Source organism: Ranitomeya variabilis, chromosome 1 (assembly GCF_051348905.1).
Source record: "Ranitomeya variabilis isolate aRanVar5 chromosome 1, aRanVar5.hap1, whole genome shotgun sequence".
NCBI classification, from domain to species: Eukaryota; Metazoa; Chordata; class Amphibia; order Anura; family Dendrobatidae; genus Ranitomeya; species Ranitomeya variabilis.
Genome location: NC_135232.1, coordinates 125187397 through 125211757, shown reverse-complemented (window position 1 = coordinate 125211757; position 24361 = coordinate 125187397).

Here is a 24361-nt window from a genome sequence, read left to right as displayed (position 1 = left end):
GAAACCAAATAATATTAAAAAAACCAAAAAAATAAATAGCCTTTCTATGGCCCACTGAATGAGAGAGAGAGGTGGCACACCCAGGAGTCAAGACTGGCACACAAGCTGAAAGGGCAATATTACTCTCCCACTGTTTTTTTATGTTTTTTTTTTTTTTTCAGGGAGACTTTAGAAACCAAATAATATTAAAAAAAACCAAAAAAATAAATAGCCTTTCTATGGCCCACTGAATGAGAGAGAGAGGTGGCACACCCAGGAGTCAAGACTGGCACACAAGCTGAAAGGGCAATATTACTCTCCCACTGTTTTTTTATGTATTTTTTGTTTTTTAAGGGAGACTTTAGAAACCAAATAATATTTTAAAAAAAACAACAAAAAAAAGGCTTTCTATGGCCCACAATTAGAGAGAGAGAGGTGGCACACCCAGGAGTCAAGACTGGCGCACAAGCTGAAAGGGCAATATTACTCTCCCACTGTTTTTTTAAGTTTTTTTTTTTTTATTTTCAGGGAGACTTTAGAAACCAAATAATATTAAAAAAACCAAAAAAATAAATAGCCTTTCTATGGCCCACTGAATGAGAGAGAGAGGTGGCACACCCAGGAGTCAAGACTGGCACACAAGCTGAAAGGGCAATATTACTCTCCCACTGTTTTTTTATGTTTTTTTTTTTTTTCAGGGAGACTTTAGAAACCAAATAATATTAAAAAAACCAAAAAAATAAATAGCCTTTCTATGGCCCACTGAATGAGAGAGAGAGGTGGCACACCCAGGAGTCAAGACTGGCACACAAGCTGAAAGGGCAATATTACTCTCCCACTGTTTTTTTATGTATTTTTTGTTTTTTAAGGGAGACTTTAGAAACCCAATAATATTTAAAAAAAAAAAAAAAGGCTTTCTATGGCCCACAATTAGAGAGAGAGGTGGCACACCCAGGAGTCAAGACTGGCACACAAGCTGAAAGGGCAATATTACTCTCCCACTGTTTTTTTATTTATTTATTTTTTTTTCAGGGAGACTTTAGAAACCAAATAATAAGAAAAAAAAAATAAATAAATAGGCTTTCTATAGCCCACTGAATAAGAGATAGCACACACAGCAGTGGCACACAAGCCCTGACTGAGGCCAATATTTTTCTACCACTGATTGATGTAGTGTTTTTGTGTTGAGGTAGAATTTAGAACACAAATCACGGAAAAAATAAATAGGCTTTCTATGGCCCACTCAGTGAGAGATGGCACACACAGGGATGGCACTGTAGCAGAAATGCCAATCTTAATCTCCCACAAAAAAAAAAAAAACACAGGGACTGTCCTACAATTACTATCTCCCTGCAGTAATCTAAGCCAGGTATGGCAGGCAGCAATAGGAGTGGACTGATGCACAAATTAAATAAAAAGTGTGGACAAACAAAAAAGATAGCTGTGCAGAAAGGAACAAGAGGATATGTGCTTTGAAAAAAGCAGTTGGTTTCCACAGTGGCATACACACAGCAATACAGCTATCACGGAGCCTTCTAGGGCAGCCCAATGAGCTACAGCGCTGAGGAAAAAAAAAAAAAAAAGCTTCCACAGTCCCTGCACACCGAAGGTGGTGTTGGACAGTGGAAATCGCTACAGCACAAGCGTTTTGGTGGTTAGTGGACCCTGCCTAACGCTCTCCCTGCTTCTGACGAAGCGGCAGCAACCTCTCCCTAAGCTCAGATCAGCAGCAGTAAGATGGCGGTCGGCGGGAACGCCCCTTTATAGCCCCTGTGACGCCGCAGACAGCAAGCCAATCACTGCAATGCCCTTCTCTAAGATGGTGAGGACCAGGATCTATGTCATCACGCTGCCCACACTCTGCGTTCACCTTCATTGGCTGAGAAATGGCGCTTTTCGCGTCATTGAAACGCGACTTTGGCGCGAAAGTCGCGTACCGCATGGCCGACAAGCACAGGGGTCGGATCGGGTTTCATGAGACGCCGACTTAGCCAAAAGTCGGCGACTTTTGAAAATGATCGACCCGTTTCGCTCAACCCTACTCACAAGGATTACAGGGGAGGGCCACACACATCAGGTGCAACTCTGGGGGAAAATGTCCACCAACTGGTCTATTTTCATAAGAACTTCACATCAGCAAGAGATGAAGGGGGGTATAACTATGATGAGGAGGGAGAAGTTGACTAAGGTCTGGTTCACATTAGCATTTCTGTGTGCAGCGTACGATCCGCATGCGTCATGCATACATATCTTTAACATTGTGTACGCAGGGACATGTTTTTGCATGCGTTCTCATGCAGATGTGTCGTTTTGAGGTGTGCGGCGGTGTCCGGCGAAAGCAACATGTTGCATTTTTTGAGACACTAGTTCTCTGTACTAATTTTTTTTGTTTCCTTGTAGACTGTTTGCTGCTTCGGTCCTGGTGCTGCTGCCATCTTTCTGGTGCTGCCACCTTCCTGTTGCTCCCGTCTTTCTGTTGCTGCCATCCTGGTGCTGCTGGATGTAAGTATAGAAGCTTTGAAAATGTCTGTTTCTCTTTGCAGTCTGTACACTGTACTATTTTTTTTTTCAGGTCCTTTGTAGACTGTTTGTTGCTCCGGTCCTGTTGCTGCCGTCCTGTGTACTCTGTACTAATTTTTTTATTTTCCTTGTAGACTGTTTGCTGCTGCAGTCCTGGTGCTGCTTACGTCCTGGTGCTGCTGCTGTCCTAGTGTTGCTGTCCTGGTGGTGCCTGACTGCTGTGTTGCTGATAGTGTTGAGCATTATAGACACCTATCCATTACTATTATGTGGTTACTATTATGTGGGCCTGATGTCACCTGACAATACAAAGGTGACATTAATTATTATTATTAATTTATATTACATTAATCCCACAGATACGAACCCCTCTTGCCACTGCTACAGGGCAAGTAGGAAGAGCTGGGCAAAGTGCCAGATGTGCTTTTTCTAGGTGGCTGCAGGCTACTATTTTTAGGCAAGGGGGCAATATCCATTGTCTTACCAGCCTGAGAATACCAGCCTCCAGCTGTCTGCTTTAGGAAGGCTGGTTGTCAAAAATGGGGTGGACCTCTCTATTATTGATAACCAACCTTGCTTAAGCTGACAGCTGAGGGTTGCAGCCACAAGCTGTGAGTTTTGCCTGGCTGGTTATCAAAAAAACAGGTGAACCCAACTCTTTTTTTATTATTATTTTTGTACAGTGCAGGAGTCGGCTGATGAATACCCCCATCAGCCGCTACTGTTCTGGCTGTTATTAGCGGCAGCAGGAATCGGCTGATGGGAGCAGTAGTCCCATCAGCCAACAGCACAGACCAGAGGTAAACTTTATGCTTCTGATCACAGCTGTGTGCTCACACTGTCTTTTGACAGCATGGGAACCCCAGCTGTGAAATGAGTTTACTGATGATCAGAAGTAGTGATGCCCTTGCCCACACCATTTTTTTTATACAAGACACAGACACAGGACACAGCTGCTGCTTAATACAACTCCCATCATTGTCGCCTGATCACGCTGATCTCACAGAGACCATGGACCCGGTCACGGTTGCGACCTCTGTGACCGTGATTGCTACTCCTCTGACTGCTACCCAAGTGCTCATGGATGTGTAAATCTGATGTTGCATCTGGTCTATTTAGCAGGAGCATGTCCATCAAATTATCTCCTCTGGTTGGTTCATCAACTAAATAAGAATTCAGGCATGGCGGAAACATTGACAAGGAAAAGTAATGGCAAGTAAATACATTTCCCTGGATTTAACCACTAATAGTAAAATAAATGTTGCTATTAGTTTATTATTAATAATAATAACTAATAATAATAATATGCCATACCAGTTATAATACTTGTATTCAAAAGCAAAAAAAATATCAGATAACAGGATAAAAATGAGATGAAGAAAATAACTAAAAAACTAAAAATCTGGAGTCATAAGGCAGTCATTTGTCATGTCAGGAACAGCAGTTGCTTAAATCCCACAGAAACAAGCTCACTATGACACCAAGGAAAATAGATAATGAATTTTAGAAAAAGGTATCATATGCAGGAATTACGCCACAGTGATATATGAGGAAGTTCAGATTATGATGCTGTCCTATATGCTATCTATAAAACAGCCTATCGAAAATTCTTTATTGAATAATTAATATAAAGGGAATGCCATTTAGATTTGTTTCACTGTGGAGCAAGATTCTGAGTTAAATTCGCTATTGATCAACAATGTGCTATTTTTTCTGTAACAAATGGCTTTCCTGAAGGAAGAATATATGACTGTTATGTTTTTCCTGTCCTATAGTGTAGGATTAATTACTCACGAGTGAAATCGATTTTTACTGTTTCAGAATAATATTTTATAGGGGTAATGGATTAATATATAATTTCTTTTGTATAATGCTGATAACATCATCATGTGTTTGTATGAAATGTTTCACTCTCTTCACCTGGAACTTACATTCTTGCATGAGTTGGTTCTTGTTCTTTGCATAAAGCATAGTATGCCATGCAGTTAAGTTTATGTTCTTTTATTAAATAAGTTGTCCATGAGTTTAGAATCATACCTGCATTGTTCCAGAAACATTACCACATTACGGTAATTGGTCAAGTCTGTAGATACGCTTAGCTCCACCGAAGTGAATGGACATAAGATGCAATAGCACAGTCATATTTGTTACTTTCTAGACAACCTCTAGTACTCCAATGTGTAAGGTCCGTAGTACTAATTTAATAATAATGGCCTTCTATCTTATAATAGAGGAGAGTAGATCCATTTATCATGCATAGTTACCATAACTGGTGCCTTCTGTTTGCCTCCCTCTGTTTCTTTCACTGGGACCCTTCTCACATCAGTGTCTGGTGACAATTTTCATGCATACTGGAGACACATGCGAAGACCCATTTAAATCTATGGGACTGTGCACATATCAGTATATTCACATGGACAGTGTGTCCGTATGACCCCACATAGACAGGCCCGTTTTTCTAGCAGCACAGACCACAATATGTTTTACACTAGTGCACACTGATGATACACAGATGACATCTATGTGTTATTGTCATCTGTGTGACACGTACCGGAATGGTCTGGCATCTGGGAAAAGCTTTACAGTTAGCACTGTTCCCAGGCACTAGGTGCTGATTATAATTGTCATTATCCTCGCTTGGTCTTCCTGCAATCCGCGACACCAGGTGACATTGATGGCAATTGTAGGCAGCACCTGCCATCTGTGAATAGCGCACATTAGATAAATAATTAAATTTAAAAAACTGAGTGGGGTCCCCTCTATAATATTTTAAAACCAGTGCAGATGAAGCAGACAGCTACAGGCTTCTATTATCAGGCTGGGATAGTCCATGGTTATTGGCCTATCCTGGACCAAAAAATGTAAACCTGCAACTGCCCAAGAATTAGGACATGACATTAGATGCAGCAATTCTGGGGCTTCACCTAACTCATCCCTATGCCCTGGTGCTGTGGCAATTGGGGTAATATGTGGCTTGATGACAGTTGTGATTTGTTAAAAATCACAGGTGCTATCAAGCCCAGGGGTTAGTAATGTAGAGGTGTCAGTCAGACACCCCATTACTAATTCCATAGTGAAAAGAAATAAACACACATACAGAGAAAAGTCTTATAATTGTAAAAAGCACACCCTGCAAATTATCCTATTTTACCCAATTTATTAGCAAAAATAAAAGTAATCCACAAGAGTATGCTGTAAATCCATAAAAAGGAGGTCCCACAACGATCTCTGAATCTGCAACATCCGGAGGCAGTGTTGAGTGGTGACATCAGTTATATGACTGCTCACCACGGCCATCGAAACACAATGAGAATAGTGTGAGAACCCGGCTACAGTGGCGAGTGGTGACATCATTAAGGTTGCCACACGTCACAGCCACAGTAACTTCTGTGTGATTCACCAGCTATGAACTGCTTTAACCTTACTGACATCACCGCTTGCAACATTAGAACTTTTTCACGGATGGTGTCACACTGACACATGAATGGCACACAGACATGGACCATGGACCTCACCAGCACTGATTTTTCCAGTATGGGAATCACCAGGACATGTGAAGGGGCCCTTAGATCAACATTCCTTTCCTCCTTCATTCAGGATGGCCATTTTAGTGGTACCCTGAGTGCTGTGGTCAGTCAAATCACTCCATTCTTATCTCACAGCACAGGAAAGGTTGATAAGGCATGGTTTACACTTACCAATACAATTATTGTGGCCATCTTGGAAGCACGAGAAAATGAACACTATTCTGAATGGAAGAAGCAGCAGGAGGCAAATGGGAAGCACCTGGTTGAGTGACTATACATGTGAAATGTAGAATAACTTTTCAGTTCCTGGGAGAATGGTTAATTCAAACTTTAAGCATTGGGGAATTTTATTTTTCAGTCGACATTGTAAAAGTGTCAGGATTTGAACCTAGCAGCTCCTATGCACCAGACAGCAGCTCTTCCTACTAAGCTATTCAGCTCGCTGGACAGCACCAAGCTAATCCAAATACTTGTACCTATGTTGTTGCTGATGTGTCCTCCCTGAGTTTCCTATTGGTTACCACCCTGAGTTCCTGATTGGCTCATCCTGATTGCGCACCCTATTTAAACCTGGCCTTGCTCTCAGTTCCATGCGTGATTATTAAGCTACCTGCCTTTAGTCAAGCTCCTTTCCACCTGCTATTCCCTCAAATGATACAGCTGCTCCAGGTAAACGATCTCTGGCTTCCTTGACTGTAATTCCTACTTATTCCTTCAAACTACATTGCTGCTCCTGTGTACCGACTCCTTGGCTATTTCAGACTACGCTACCTGCCGGTGCTGCCCCTAGTGGTTGCAATTTCACTACTCCAACCAGGTCAGTCCATAACACAATATTCACGTGCACAAAATGGAGTCTGTTGCAGCCCAACTGAGGCAAAAAGTTGCAGAACTTCAGAATTTTGGAACCACCTACCAAGAAAATATTTCTAAGTTGCAAGCACAGGCGTTGGTCCAGCAAAAGGAAATTATTGAGTTGCAGAGGCAACTTCTGGAATTGCACAACTCTGGACCAGAATCAAACGCACGCATGCCCCTACCCACAAAGTTCAACGGGGATCATTATCACTACCGTGGATTTCTAAATCAATGCCGTATCTATTTCCAGATGAATCCATCTCCGTTTACCAGTAACAGGAAAAAGGTTCTGTTTATCATTAATCTCTTGACTGATGAGGCTCTTGCATGGGCCTCACCTTATGTGGAAAATAATTCTGACCTCCTAAACGACTTAGTGTCTTTCATCACTGCTATGGACCAAGTGTTTGATTACCCAAAGCATTGTGCTACAGCTGAACCCAAATTGCACAACCTCCGTCAAGAGCGGTGCTCTGTAGCTGAATATACCTCCGAATTCCGCCGCTGGGTTGGAGACACCACATGGAATAGTCAATTTCGCCAATGATTATCAGAGCTCATAAAAGATGAACTTGCAAGGGTTGAGATCCCTGATAATGTAGAGGACTTTATTCAGCTATGCATCCGAATTGATAAGAGACTCACTAAATGAAAAAAAGGAAAGACTGCGAGTGTTTGTAAACACCCCTAACCACTGTTTTACTCAATCAGCATTAAAAAGCCAACAGGAAAAGGAAAGTGTTCCTGAATAGTGTTGAGCGATACCTTCCGATATTTGAAAGTATCGGTATCGGATTGGATCGGCCGATATCCCAAAAATATCGGATATCGCCGATACCGATACCCGATACCAATACAAGTCAATGGGACACAAATATCGGAAGTGATCCTGGATGGTTCCCAGGGTCTGAAGGAGAGGAAACTCTCCTTCAGGCCCTGGGATCCATATTCATGTAAAGAATAAAAATAAAAAATATGGATATACTCACCCTCGGACGAGCCCTGGCTGTCACCGCTGCAAGCGTCTGCCACCGTTCCTAAGAATGCAGAGTGAAGGACCTTCGATGACGTCGCAGTCACGTGAGCGGTCACGAGAGCGGTCACATGAGTGGTCACGCGACCAATCACAAGCCGCGACGTCATCGCAGGTCCTTACACTCACTGCATTCTTAGGAACGGAGGCTGCCGGTTAGTGTTGAGCATTCCGATACCGCAAGTATCGGGTATCGGCCGATACTTGCGGGTATCGGAATTCCGATACCGAGATCCGATACTTTTGTGGTATCGGGTATCGGTATCGAAACAACATTAATGTGTAAAAGAAAGAATTAAAATAAAAAATATTGCTATACTCACCTCTCCGACGCAGCCTGCACCTTACCGAGGGAACCGGCAGCGTTCTTTGCTTAAAATGCGCGCTTTTCCTTCCTTCCGTGACGTCACGGCTTCTGATTGGTCGCGCGCCGCCCATGTGGCCGCGACGCGACCAATCACAGCAAGCCGTGACGTAATTTTAGGTCCTTCAGTATTTTAAAGTTACGTTCCGGCGTTGTGATTGGTCGCGTCGCGGTCACATGGGCGACGCGACCAATCACAAGCCGTGACATCACGGGAGGCAGGAGACGCTCAACACTATTCCTGAACCTATGCAAATTGATGTAATCCGTAAACCTCTCTCTGCAGTAGAGAAAGAGAGACGGCGTACAGAAAATCTATTTCTCTATTGTGGGGGCACTGGACATTTTGCCATCAAGTGTCCTAACAAAAGGACCAAAGCCTTCACAAATGCATGGAATGAAAGCAATTTAGACCTTTTTAAAAGGCCAGATCCAGTTCTGCAGACCATCTCATCCATAATACATCTCATTTTGTCATTCCCATACAGGTCATAATCGGGAGCCAAAAAATACAATGCTCTGCCATCTTAGGTTCTAAAGCAGGAGGGAATTTCATGGACTTACAATTCACACTTGACAATAACATTGCAATTAGGAAAAAATCCATGCCCATCGATATGGAAACTGTGGATGGATCACCACTATCATCTGGACCTGTTACTTACAATTGAACTGGAAATCTGTATTAAGCCGAATCATCATGAAGCGGTAAGTTTTCATCTTATTTCATCTCTACAATTTCCAGTTATTCTAGGAATTCCCTGGTTTTCAATCCATAACCCATCTATCAACTGGGCATCAAGGACCATTACCTTTCCCTCTGAGCACTGTAAGAGCAAATGCCATGCTAATGTATCTGTTTCCAAACAAATTCAAATTTCCGAGATTTCTCATCAGAATGCTAATAAACTACCACCTCAACACAAGCAGTTCAGTGAGGTTTGCAGTAAGAAGAAAGCCGATCAACTGCCTCCTCATCGTCCTTATGACTGTCCCATTGAATTGCTTCCGGGAGCGTCCATTCTGTTTGGGCGAATTTACAATCTTTCTGAGCGAGAATTAAATGTATTGAAGGAATACCTAGACAAAAATTTAGAGAAAGGATTTATTCAACCTTCTTCGCTGGCTGGAGCACCCTTGCATTTTGTAGAAAGCAAGGGTGCCTCAACCCTGCAGCCGTGTATTGATTATAGAGAAATCAATACAAATACCATTAAGAATCGCTACCCACTCCCCTTAATCCCTGAGTTGCTGGAGAGACTGTGTTCTGCAAAACTTTTTACTAAGCTCGATCTAAGAGGGGCTAATAATCTCATACAAATCCACATGGGAAATGAGTGGAAAACTGCCTTAATAACTAGATATGGACATTTTGAATATCTGGCTATGTCGTTCAGCCTTAGGCTACTTTCACACTAGCGTTAACTGCGATACGTCGCAAATGTGTCGTTTTGCCGAAAAAACGCATCCTGCAAAAGTGCTTGCAGGATGCGTTTTTTCAGCATTGACTAACATTTGCGACGCATTTGCGACGCATTGCCACACGTCGCAACCGTCGTGCGACGGTTGCACCGTGCTGTGGCGGACCGTCGGGACCAAAAAACGTTACATGTAACGTTTTTTGCTCCCGACGGTCCGCTTTTTCCGACCGCGCATGCGCGGCCGGAACTCCGCCCCCACCTCCCCGCACTTCCCCGCACCTCACAATGGGGCAGCGGATGCGCTGGAAAAATGCATCCGCTGCCCCCGTTGTGCGGCGGAGACAGCACTAGCGTCGGGGACCTCGGCCCGACGTACTGCGACGGGCCGAGCCCGACGCTAGTGTGAAAGAAGTCTTAGCAATGACTTTTTGGATAAATTTGTTGTTGTTTATCTTTATTATATTTTCAGATACCCTGGTGGAGCACCACAGACATTTCCAGTTAGTCCTTGAACGTCTACTAGAAAACCACCTCTATATCAAACTCAAAAAATGTGAATTCGAACAAACCAGAACTCAATTTCTGGGATATATTATCTCCTCAGAAGGTCTGAGCATGGATCCCAGTAAAATCAGAGCAGTAGTTGACTGGCCTACTCCAAAAAATTTAAAAGACGTTCAGCTCTTTATAGGATTTGCAAACTTCTATAGAAGATTCATTAAAGACTTTTCAAAAAATAATCTTACCAATTTCTTCACTCACAAAGAAAACCAAAGAGTTTTTTTTAAGTCTCCAGAAGCAAATGGTGTTTAACAAGCTAAAGACACTTTTTACTTCCGCACCATTACTTGTCCATCCAAACCCTGAACTGCCATTTGTTGTCAAAGTAGACGTCTCAGACTCTGCAGTGGGAGCCATTTTATCACAGCAAGTTTGAGAAAAAATGCAGCTTCATCCATGTCAGCTGCGGAAAAGAACTATGACATTCGGAATAAGCAACTGTTAGCCATTAAAGTTGCCCTATCCGAATGGAGAAATCTTTTGTAAGGGGCAAATCATCCAGTGACTGTTCTTATTGACCACAAAAATTTAGAATCTCTTTGTACAGCTAAGAGGTTGTCTGCAAGAAAAGCACATTAGACCTTATTTTTCTCCAGGTTTAAATTTATAATTTCTTATTGGTCTAGTTCATGAAATGGCAAGACTGATGCTCTGTCCAGGATTTTTGTTGAACCTGGACCTCAGGAGAGGTCTAGCACTGACTGTACCATTCTACGTCCAAAAAATGTTTTGGGAATACTGGACTCCAAAGAATTTTTGATGAAAATTAAAGAGGGATACCAAACTGACTTTCTTTCTTAACCATCTTTCTAAAGACATTGATTTTTCCCTTAAGGATGGATTTTGAATGCAGAACCACCAAATATATTTCCTTCATTCTGCAAGACTTGAAGTATTCAAACGTGTCCATGATTCTAAACTCGTAGGACACCCTGGAAAACGCAAGAACTACTAGTCTGTTCTTTTTGGTGGCCTAATTGTAGGAAGGATGTGAGAAAATATGTTTCTTCCTGTTTAACATGTGCATGGAACAAGACACCACGATCTTCTTCTCTAGAACTACAACCTCTTCCAGTTCCGTCTAGCATGGACCTTCCTTCCTCAAAAGAAATTACTGCTATCTTTGTTGTGGTGGATCGACTCACAAAGATGGCCCATTTAATTTCAACTGAAGTAATTCTTAACCCTGAACAAACCGCAGAATTAGTGGTCAAAGAGGTATTCTGACTGCATGGAATTCTTGACAATGTTGTTTCTGATAGAAGTGTTCAGTTTACATCAAGATTTTGGAAAACCTTCTGTACAGCATTAGAATTTACTGTCAACTTGTCTGCTGCTTTCCACCCACAATCCACTGGACAGACTAAAAGAACTAACCAAACCCTTGAACAATACCTGTGCTGTTTTATTTCTTACCTACAGGATGACTGGGTGGATTATCTACCAAAAGCAGAATTTGTCTACAATAGCTTCAAACACAGTTCTACATCCCAAAGCCAATTTTTTGCTAACTATGGCTTGCATCCGGTATTTATTCCTAATTTTCCACTCAATACCTCGGTTCTTGCTGTTACAAACATACTTAAGGTACCGTTACACTAAGCGACGCTCCAGCAATATAGACAACGATCCGACCTAAAACTAGATCGCTGGAGCGTCGCTGTTAGGTCGCTGTAGAGACGTCAAAAACAGCAACTCCAGAACGATGCAGGAGCGATCCAGTGACGTAACGGCGACTCACTTATCGTTCACGCTCCATGTAAAAACATTGCTGACATCGTTGCTTTTGCTGTCAAACATGACGATACACGCCGATCTAGTGACCAAATAAAGTTCCAGACTTCTAGCTCTGACCAGCGATATAACAGCGGGATCCAGATCGCTGCTGCGTGTCAAACTCAACGAGATCGCTATCCAGGATGCTGCAACGTCACGGATCGTTGTCGTTCTCGTTGGAAAGTTGTTTAGTGTGAAGGTACCTTTACAGAGTTGCAGAAAGCTCAAAGACAATTGACTGAGATGTTACAAAAGGCCTAAGAAGATTATAAAGAAACAGCAGATAAACATCGCAAAGCCCCTCCTACCCTTCAGATTGGTAACAAGGTTTGGCTTTCTACCAAAAATCTGAAGACAAAATATACCGCCTTCTAAATTGGGTCAAAAATTCATATGACCTTTTCAAATTTTTGCGCAAATTAACCCTGTTGCTTTCCATTTAAAACTTCCTAGCAGCCTGAAAATTCACCCTGTGTTCCATGTGTCCTTGCTCAAGCTATTCAATAAGAATCCTTTTCCAGGAAGAACTCAGCCACCTCCTCCACCAGAAAAAATCCATAGTTAAGAAGAGTACATCATGGATGAAATTCTGGACTCTAGAAAATTTAGAGAGAGACTACAATATTTGGTACAAGAGAGGGGTTATGTACCACATGATGATGATGGCTATTCCAGACTATGCTGCCTGCCGATCCTGCCCATAGTGGTTGCAATATCATTACTCCAAGCAGATCAGTCAAAAAAAGGCTTGTTTTAGTGAATGACACCATCCAATTTACCATGTAAGGTACTAAAACATGGAAAAAAATTCAAGTGTCATGAAATAGTGAAACAATGCAATTAAGCCATTGTTTTTTGAGTTTTGTTCTTTATGGCTCAGACCCGTATCATTTTTATTTTTTTGTTGACGGGGCTTGTTTTTTTGCATGGTTAGGTGATATTTCTGTTGATACAAGTTTTGTGCATGTACAATACTTTGATTCCCTGCTATTAGATTTTTTTTAGGGCAGGTGAGGTGACAAAAAAAATGCAATTCTGTTAATTTGATTTATTTTCTCTTTATGGTTTTTACTGATATTAATAAACTGGACAATTAAATACGTTGCAACACCAAATATGTTTATTTTTGGAAACAATGGAAAAGGAGAGTGTGATTTGAACTTTTATATATTGTTTATTATTAATATTTTAAAAACTTTTATTCTTTTTACATTATGTTTTAGACCCACTATGTACATAATAAAATGAATGATTCATATCTAATGAATACCTGTGGACAGATTTTCCTGCATGTGGGAGAAGAGCTATTTCAATTATAGTTATTATCTAATATATCTGGTAGATATTTATGTGCAGCATAAAATGCTAATTATCATGCCTGTTACGTGGGATATGTTACTGTTTTGTGCAGTGCTGTAAGATCTCAGGAGCCTACCTTTCCCTCATGTAATCTTTTGGTCTGTATTTACTGTTGAAATGGTAATAAAATGATAATAAAAGTATTTTTGTATGTGATAAAATGACCTTGATATCTCCTTTTTTTTGCTGTAGGTGTCATATGGTGGTAGACTGAATGCTTTTTTCATTCACTGACTCCTTAGGCTAGTTTCACATTTGCGTTTAAATCCACAGCGTTTAAAACGCATCCACAAGTGGTGGAAAAAACGCATGTAAACGCGTACAAACGCGGCGCTTTTTTGACGCATGCGTTGACGCATGCGGTTAAAAAAATGCCGCGTTTGTACGCGTTTACATGCGTTTTTTTTCCTGCATTTGCGTTTTTGGTGCGCATGATGAGAAATTTCACAAGAGAAAAATCAAGATAGACGCCGCCAATGGGACTACAGACGGCGTGTATTATGACGAAACGCGGAAGGGTATAAATGCCCCGCAAAAGAAATTCATGAATAGCTGGTTTTTGTTCATTCTGCTTCACAAAAATCGGAATAAAAAGCGATCAAAAATGTCACGTGCCTGAAAATGTTACCAATAAAAATGTCAACTCGTCCCGCAAAAAACAAGACCTCACATGACTCTGTGGACCAAAATATGGAAAAACTATAGCTCTCAAAATGTGGTAATGCAAAAAATATTTTTTGGAATAAAAAGCGTCTTTTGTGTGACAGCTGCCAATCATAAAAATCCACTAGAAAACCCGCTATAAATAGAAATCAAACCCCCTTCATCAACTCCTTAGTTAGGGAAAAATTAAAAAATTTAAAAAATGTATTTATTTCCATTTTCCCATTTGGGTTAGGGCTAGGGTTAGGGTTAGGGCTAGGGTTAGGGCTAGGGCTAGGGTTAGGGCTAGGGTTAGGGCTAGGGTTAGGGTTAGGGCTAGGGTTAGGGTTAGGGCTAGTGTTAGGGTTAGGGTTAGGGTTAGGGTTAGGGCTAGGGTTAGGGTTAGGGCTAGGGTTAGGGTTAGGGTTAGGGCTAGGGTTAGGGCTAGGGTTAGGGTTAGGGCTAGGGCTAGGGTTAGGGCTAGGGTTAGGGTTAGGGCTTGGTTTTCCTCCAAGATGTAGCCTGTCTGTCTCGTCTGCTTCAGAGTCTGGTGAGAAGTTACCTGCAACTGTCCACACCCTCCCTTTATCACCTTGATGGTGGGGGGTGGCTTATCAGTGTCTAGACTTGTTTTTCTCTATTGAAACACATGCGTTCAAAAACGCAACCAAACGCATGTGCTTAAAAATGCATGCGTTTACATAGACAGCAATGCGTTTTTTTGTCGCAATCCTTGCGCAATCGACCGCATGCGTTTCCTGGCGGCAAATAGATGCCTCTAGAAATTACTACAAGTTGCATTTCCGCACCAAGCCGCAAACGGCAAAAAAACGCATGCGTCGTCAAACGCGGCAAAACACGAGAAAACAAAAACGCATGCGTTTTTAATGTTAAATATAGAAAAAAAAACGCATGCGTTTTTTTGCGGTACAAACGCTGCGGCAACAACCGCAAATGTGAAACCAGCCTAAGAGATCAGTGAAAAACTGATGAAATATTGATGGAAAACTAAAATATGTTTTCCATGTATCATCCTTTTTATGAAGATCACAATAGACTTTAATGGCTGGAGCTGATCCGTAAAACGGACTAGAATTAGACATACTCTGAGTCTCATGTATTGGACTCATGAATCCATTTAAAAAAAAAACAAATACATCTATTGATCGATTAAAGTCTATGGATCTGTGTGTGGTGCAAGAATAAAAGTATAAAGATGTGTTAAATGGATTTGTGAATACAACCTCACCCTACATTCCCTCCCATGCAGATTGTGCTATGGATGCTATTCTTCTTCAAATACAACTAGCTCTGCAATGTATTAACACCATCAGTTCCCTTTTATTTCTAACAATGAAAAAAGGTAGGGGAGGGCAGAGAAGATGATAAGATATGCTATCTGTATATTTTCATAAGAAAATGATCGCGCATGGCAGAGTCGGATAAATGTCTATAGATGCTATTTTAAGGCTCTATACATTTCTGAATGGTATGGATACTTAACCAAGTTTTTCCTGGCAATGTACAGTATTTAGTTTTATGCTAGTTTAACAACTTCCTTTCCAATGATGACAATGAAAGTTAAAGAGAACTGCTTTTTTTTATTATTTAATTTTAAAGCACATGTAATAACAATAATGACTTGACAACAAAATGATAAACAAGGCATACACCAAGTGGGAGAAAAACTCCCTAACTTGGCATGAGCCTTTCATTCAAATGAGACGACTTCAGCAGAAGTGGCCACCAGGGGAAGTCCCAAGCTCCTCTGCTTTATTTACATCACTCTCCCATGATGCATTGCATCAAATAAAAGTGAGCCGTAATCTGCAGGTCTGCACCCTGGCCGGCACTGTGGCATATATTTAATATGCTTAGTACTGCAGACATTTATTTTATATATGCTGCTCCAGATTCAGAGTAAGAACACTGGGATCCTGTAAATAAAGCAAACTATTGTGCTCTGAGTCAGCAATAACCCAGCGATCCTGCTCTGCAGCTGCTGGGTAGGCTCAATCAGGGTGCAGCTCTGTGCCTGCAAAGGCTCTGGAGTGCTGCCCTTGTGTCTCCTCCTTCCACCTCTCTTTTCTTATGTCTTATGCCTTATGTCCTGGCTGTGGGTTACCTATTCCCCCCTACACAAGACAAGATGCTGGCCTAAAGTTACAATCTTCTAAAGACCCCAGAGTACTAATTGTGCCCCTCCCCCACAGCATCACAGCAAACGGGAATGAGAGGAGTGAGATACTGCTGGCAACAGAAATTACCTACTCAAAGATGTGTGCCAAACAAGCCGCAAATCAGTAAGGTGAAGGCAATCCAAAATTGGTCGCAACTGGTCTCTAAGAAACAGGTTAGGACGTTTCTAGGAATAGTGGGACACAATCAGTGGTATATCCTGAATTTTGCCATGATAGCCAAACTCCTGACTGATCTTGTTTAGAACACAATGGTCTCTTGAGGCAGAGATGGCATATCAAGAGCTGAAGCTCAGCCTATGTAAGCAGCTAGTCTTGATCACACCTGAATTTGTGGTCCAGACAGATGCTTTAGAGGTCGGGTTGGGAGCTGTGTTGTCCCAGGAAGTAAACAGTGAGTAACATCCAGTCCTGTATTTAAGTAGAAAACTCTCCTCCTGTGAGGAAAATCAATGCCATTGTAGAAAAACAATGATTGGCAATCAAATGGGCAATTTGTACCCTGATGTTCTACCTATTAGGCCGGAAGTTCAGGCTAGTGTCAGATCATGCGCCCCTCTATGAGGGAAAGGAAGGGGAAGAATGCCCAAGTGATTAGATGGTTTCTAGGGCTTCAGGACTTCAACTTTCATGTGGAGCACAGGCAAGGGAGGGTGCACGGCAGCGCAGATGCCCTTTCTAGACTTTGTTTGGGGACTGAAGGTGCTAAGACCTGGGCTTTGGGCAGAGGGAGGGATATGTGACAAAGTGATATGTGACAAAGTCACTGGAAAAGTACTGGAGGGGAGATATGTATCAATGCATTGTTAGCTCCAGTGATAGGAACCTAGGAAAACACTCTAGCACACTAAGTGCTGAAAGGGGCTAATTGGCCATTTTTAGAGCTAGGGTGAGTGAACATCTGTAGAGCAGGTGGAGTCAAGAAAATACATACATAGCCTTCCAGCTCATTCAGTGTTGGGTGTGCCTGGAAGTGCAAGCTCCAGAGCTGTGTTTTCTTGATAAGGAAAGCTAAACTTTTTTTTATTGTTTGCTCCTGAGCAGCAAGAATCCCGTAGCAACATGGACTGTCCATACGTTTTTGCTTTCTTATTTGACCAGAAAGGCCGTCTTAGTTTTGGCAATGCTGCACTGGATTACCTTTAAAAAAAAGTGGAAGTTTTAAAGAGACAGTGTTCCTATGTTTACCTCTGTGTGCAGCCAAGTGAGCCAATCTACCACATTGTGTAGTGTGTGTGTGTGTGTGTGTGTGTATATACTGTAAACTTGTGTGTCAAAGGGGGTATATAAACATATGTGTCTGCAATATGTATATTTTGTACATGTATGCATACAATGTATATACTGTATCTATGTGTATGAGTGCATGCGTGCGCTCTCACACGCAATAGATGCATCAGATTCAGCTCAAATTTAGCCAGAAAATTAATTGAAACTACATGAATTGAATGCTCATTTTACTCTCACGAGCAAAATATATGTAAAGTAAAAAAAATACTTTCATGTTGGCCTATCCTACCGTTGCAGCCCCCAGTCCAGTTCTCTGAGCAGCTCTTTCCAACCTCTGCTTTCTGTCATCATTGCAAATTATGTTCTAATTCTGTATGTTCACTCTACATGGGGGATTCTGGTGCAGAATCGGCCTCTTACGTCACGATGCACCGTCATGTCATGATGTGCTTCACCAGAAACCTAGTAGTCTTCTCCTTGGGCTATGTATATTGTCATTCAGGAGGCATACGGATGCCAAAAGCCCCAGTGCTCAGTGAAGATGCATAATGTGTGCAGTTATGAAATAAAGGAGAGGCTGGAGGGAGCTGCACAGAGGACCAGATAGGATGATATGGCAGTCAGATAGGTGACACATTTGATGATGTCCATAAAGCTCTGTGGAATTATCAGTGCTATATACAGTGGCTCAGTGGTTAGCACTACAGCCTTGCAGTTCTGGGGTCCTGGGTTTAAATCCCCCCAAGGATAACATCTGCAGGGAGTTTGTATGTTCTCCCCGTGTTTCCTCCAGGTTCTCCAAATGCATACTGACAGGGCTTTTAGATTGTGAACCCCAATGGGGACAGTGCCAATAAGCGCTGTGGAATTAATGTCGCTATAAAAGTGATTAAAATAAATAAATAGATCTCTATATATGCACATGCACGCACACATATATAGACATTTACACATATGCATATCCCTACTAATTTCCAGAAATGTGTGTGTTTACAAAAATGGTTTTCTTCTTGCTATTTTTCTGTAAAGGACAGATTTGTAGAATATACGACTAATAATTGTCTAGCGGCAGATTCTCCCACCTGAGATATGGATCTCTGCACCTCTTTCAGAGTGACCATGGACTACTTGGCTGCTTCTCTAATTAGTGCTTTCCTTGTTTTAGATATTAGTTTAGGTAGACGGCCATGTCTTGGTAGGTTTGCAGTTGTGCCAAATTCATTCCATTGTTGGATAAATGATTGAACATTGGTCTGTGAGATGTTCAGCGCTTGAGCTACTTTTTTATAACATAACCCTGCTTTACTCTTCTCAACAACTGTCCCTGACCTGTCTGGTTTGTTCTTTGGTGTTCATGATCCTTTTTGATCCCTACTTTCTGTTTATTGCATTGAATTTCCATGGTATGCATTGACCTTTCCCCAGCTCTCCCTGGCTCCTGAATGTTTCTGTTTATTGCATTGAATTTCCATGGTATGCATTGACCTTTCCCCAGCTCTCCCTGGCTCCTGAATGTTTCTGTTTATTGCATTGAATTTCCATGGTATGCATTGACCTTTCCCCAGCTCTCCCTGGCTCCTGAATGTTTCTGTTTATTGCATTGAATTCCCATGGTATGCATTGACCTTTCCCCAGCTCTCCCTGGCTCCTGAATGTTTCTGTTCATTGCATTGAATTTCCATGGTATGCATTGACCTTTCCCCAGCTCTCCCTGGCTCCTGAATGTTTCTGTTTATTGCATTGAATTTCCATGGTATGCATTGACCTTTCCCCAGCTCTCCCTGGCTCCTGAATGTTTCTGTTTATTGCATTGAATTCCCATGGTATGCATTGACCTTTCCCCAGCTCTCCCTGGCTCCTGAATGTTTCTGTTCATTGCATTGAATTTCCATGGTATGCATTGACCTTTCCCCAGCTCTCCCTGGCTCCTGAATGTTTCTGTTTATTGCATTGAATTTCCATGGTATGCATTGACCTTTCCCCAGCTCTCCCTGGCTCCTGAATGTTTCTGTTTATTGCATTGAATTTCCATGGTATGCATTGACCTTTCCCCAGCTCTCCCTGGCTCCTGAATGTCTCTGTATATTGCATTGAATTTTCTATGCCTTCCCTGGATCTGAGTGTCTTGGTGCAGCACATATAATCCTTTTTAGTATGCTTTCTTACCTATCAGCCTGTTTCCATGACCTGTTCCATATATCTCATTGTGTTATTCTGGCATCTCTCTGAGTAGTCACTCCAACCCCTCCCTCTCTTTATGACCTCTGCTTAACTCGCTACATCTGGTCTCCCATACCCAGCCACCTCCTCATTCACACCTGAATGCCCTTAACTGGGGATATATTCACATGCAGGCGTCTGCTACAGATGCAGTCTGCTGCATTTCGTCTTTTATCTTCCATCTTTTAAATTACATCTTTTTAATTATGAATTTGAATTAGACAGAATTGGACTGGAATTGACTGGAAGGTAACAGAACACCAACCTCTACAATGTTTCGGTTTCTTTTCTCATTCACCCCCATACTGCTTTCCTTCTTACAATCTCCTGCAATCCCTCCACCTTGTAAGGAACTAGTCATTTCTTCCTCCATCCTCCCCAGCCATCTCACCTTATCCTCAGAACTGTTCCTCCACATACAATCCTTTTTCTCCAGACACACACGGCCACATCATGTCCTATCCTGCTCCCACCTTCTAACGCTCTGTCTGCTACTCCTCATTGCCGGTGATGTATCCCCAAATCCCGGCCCACCTCAACACATCCCCACGCTCATTTCTAACCCCCTACCTCGATCCTCCGCACGTTTTCCCAACCATGACAACCTCATACCCATTCATCCAGCCCCCACTCCCCCGGTCCCCTTACCTGGAGCACTATGGAACGCACGCTCCGTCTGCAACAAACTGCCATTTATCCATGACCTCTTCATCACCAACAAACTCTCCTTCCTTGGCATCACGGAAACCTGGCTCACCCCCTCTGACTCAGCCTCTCCAGCTGCGCTTTCCTACGGCGGTCTCCACCTCTCTCACACCTCTCGCTCCACCAACAAACGTGGTGGAGGGGTTGGCTTGCTCCTGTCTGACACCTGCTCCTTCACTCCAATCCCGCTACCACCCTCCGCTACTCTTCCCTCATTTGAGGTGCACTCCATCCGCATCTATTCCCCCTCCAACCTCCAGCTGGCTGTCGTCTACCGCCCCCCAGAACTAGCCATCTCCACCTTTCTCGACCACTTCACCACATGGCTACTTCATTTCCTCTCTGTTGACATCCCCACTATCATCATGGGTGATTTCAATATCCCGTTTGACACTTCCACCTCAGCTGCCTCTAAACTTTTATCACTGACTGCCTCCTTTGGCCTCACTCAATGGTCCTCTGAGGCCACTCACAAAGATGGCCACATGCTGGACCTCGTCTTCACCCGCCTCTGCTCCCTTACTAATCTCACTAACTCACCCCTCCCCCTGTCTGACCACAACCTACTGACATTCTCTTCCCTCTCCTCTCCTAGTGTGCAACCCCCACTCCACGAACTCCCTCGCAGAAATCTCAAACATCTCAACTTACAATCACTCTCTGAGTCCCTTCTCCCTCTTACCGACATAGCCTCCCTTCATGACACAAATGCTGCTGCTGCTTTTTATAACGCCACAATAACAGCAACACTCAATTCGGCCGCCCCGCTCATGCATAGCAAAACTCGTACAGTCAACAGGCAGCCCTGGCTGACCAGCCTGACTAAAGAACTGAGACGGGCTTCCAGGATCGCTGAGCGAAGATGGAAGCGATCCCGCCCTGCTGACCACTTCACCGCATACAAGCAGTCCCTCGCCAGCTTCAAGTCCGCGCTCACTGCCGCAAAACAAACTTACTTCTCATCTCTCATATCCTCCCTGTCTCACAACCCTAAACAGCTTTTCAACACTTTCAATTCTCTACTCCGTCCCCCTGCACCCCCTCCCTCCTCTCTCATTTCTGCTGAAGACTTTGCCTCTTTCTTTAAACATAAGATCGATACGATCAGAGAAAGCTTTGGCCCACAGCGCCCACTGCCCCTCTTAGCTGCTCACCCCTGCTCCTCCAAAACCAGCTTCTCCACCATGACAGAAGATCAGCTCTCCACCCTCCTGTCGAGATCACACCTCACCACCTGCACGCTCGACCCGCTCCCATCTCACCTCATCCCTAACCTTTCCACGGTCTTCATCCCAACCCTAACGCACCTCTTCAACCTCTCACTCACAACAGGTGTCTTCCCCTCATCCTTCAAACATGCCAAGATCACACCCATCCTCAAAAAGCCCTCCCTCGACCCATCCTCTGTGTCTAGCTATCGCCCGATATCTCTTCTTCCTTATGCCTCCAAATTGCTGGAGCAACACATCCATCTTGAACTGTCCTCTCACCTCTCCTCCTGCTCCCTCTTTGATCGATTACAATCTGGCTTCCGTTCCCATCACTCAACTGAAACTGCCCTAACTAAAGTCACCAATGACCTACTAACTGCCAGGAACAAGCGATACTACTCTGTCCTCCTTCTCCTGGACCTGTCTTCTGCCTTTGACACTGTGGACCACTCCCTTCTGCTACAAATCCTCTCATCTCTTGGCATCACAGACTTGGCCCTTTCCTGGATCTCATCATATCTGACAGATCGGACATTCAGTGTCTCCCTCCGCCACACCACCTCCTCACCTCGCCCCTTGTCAGTCGGTGTTCCTCAAGGCTCTGTTCTAGGACCCCTACTCTTCTCCATCTACACCTTCGGTCTGGGACAGCTCATAGAATCCCACGGTATGCAGTACCATCTCTATGCTGATGACACGCAGATCTACCTATCCGGACCTGACCTCACCTCCTTACTTACCAAAATCCCGCACTGTCTGTCTGCTATTTCAGCCTTCTTTTCTGCTCGCTTTCTACAACTGAACATGGACAAAACAGAATTCATCATCTTTCCCCCATCTCACTCTACCCCTCCACCAGACCTATCCATCAATGTCAATGGCTGCTCACTTTCCCCAGTCCCACACGCCCGGTGCCTCGGGGTGATCCTCGACTCTGCCCTCTCTTTCAAGCCACATATCCAAGCCCTTGCCTCCTCCTGCCGCCTCAAACTCAAAAACATTTCCCGGATCCGCGCATTCCTTGACCGTGACACCACAAAAATACTAGTGCATGCCCTTATCATCTCCCGCCTCGACTACTGCAACCTCCTACTCTCTGGACTCCCCTCTAGCACTCTGGCACCACTCCAATCCATCCTACACTCTGCTGCTCGACTAATCTACCTGTCTCCCAGCTATTCCCCAGCCTCTCCCCTATGCCAAGCCCTTCACTGGCTTCCTATTGCCCAGAGACTCCAGTTCAAAACCCTCACAATGACCTACAAAGCCATCCACAACCTATCTCCTCCATACATCTGTGACATGATCTCCCGGTACCTACCAACACGCAACCTCCGATCCTCTCAAGACCTCCTTCTCTACTCCCCTCTCATCTCTTCTTCCCACAACCGCATCCAAGACTTCTCCCGTGCTTCCCCCATACTCTGGAACTCTCTACCCCAGCACATCAGACTCTCGCCTACCATAGAAACTTTCAAAAAGAACCTGAAGACTCACCTCTTCCGACAAGCCTACAGCCTGCAGTGATCCTGAACCTACTGAACCGCCGCACAACCAGCTCTGCCCTCTCCTAGTGTATCATCACCCATCCCCTGCAGATTGTGAGCCCTCGCGGGCAGGGTCCTCCCTCTTTATGTACCCGTGTGCCTTGTTTTTTTTTTGCTCATGTCTAATGTATTTGTCTATATTTGCCCCGTATTTCACATGTACAGCGCCATGGAATAAATGGCGCTATAAAAATGAATAATAATAATAATAATAATAATAATACTATTCTCAAACAAAACTTCAAAGGCCTTCAAAGCACATCTGTTGTTATACTGAGAATAAATTACAAACAAGTGGGCTCAATTTACTAATTATGTGACTTCTGGAGGCAATTGGCTGCTCAGGATTTTATTTAGGGGTATCAGACAACAGGGAGTGAATACAAATGCATGTCACAATTTTTAGATTTATGTTTTAAAATATTTATAAAGCCATGTGTAATTTCCTTTACACTTCACAAATACTTCCTACTTTGTGTTGGTATATCACATAAAATCCCAGTATAATATATTTAAGTTTGTGGGTGTAATGGGTAAAAATGTGGAAAAGTTCATGATGTATGAATACTTTTTTAAACAGACTCTATATACAATACAATGTGTGCAGAATTTTTAGGTAAGTTGTATTTTAGAGGATTATTTTTATTATTGATCAACAACTTTGTTCCTAATCAACCAAAAAGACTCATAAATATCAAAGTTTAATATTTTTGGAAGTTGGAGTGGGGCTTTTTTAGATTTGGCTATCTTAGGAGGATATCTGTTTGTGCAGGTAACTATTACTGTGCAGAATTATTAGGCAACTTAATAAAAAACAAATATATTCTCTTCTCACTTGTTTATTTTCACCAGGTAAACCAATATAACTTCATGAAATTTAGAAATAAACATTTCTGACATGCAAAAACAAAACCCCAAAAAATTAATGACCAATATAGCCACCTTTCTTTATGATGACACTCAACAGCCTTCCATCCATAGATTCTGTCAGTTGCTTGATTTGTTTACGATCAACATTGCATGCAGCAGCCACCACAGCCTCCCAGACACTGTTCCGAGAGGTGAACTGTTTTCCCTCCCTGTAGATCTCACATTTTATGAGGGACCACAGGTTCTCTATGGGGTTCAGATGAGGTGAACAAGGGGGCCATGTCATTATTTTTTCTTCTTTGAGACCTTTACTGACCAGCCACTCTGTGGAGTAGTTGGA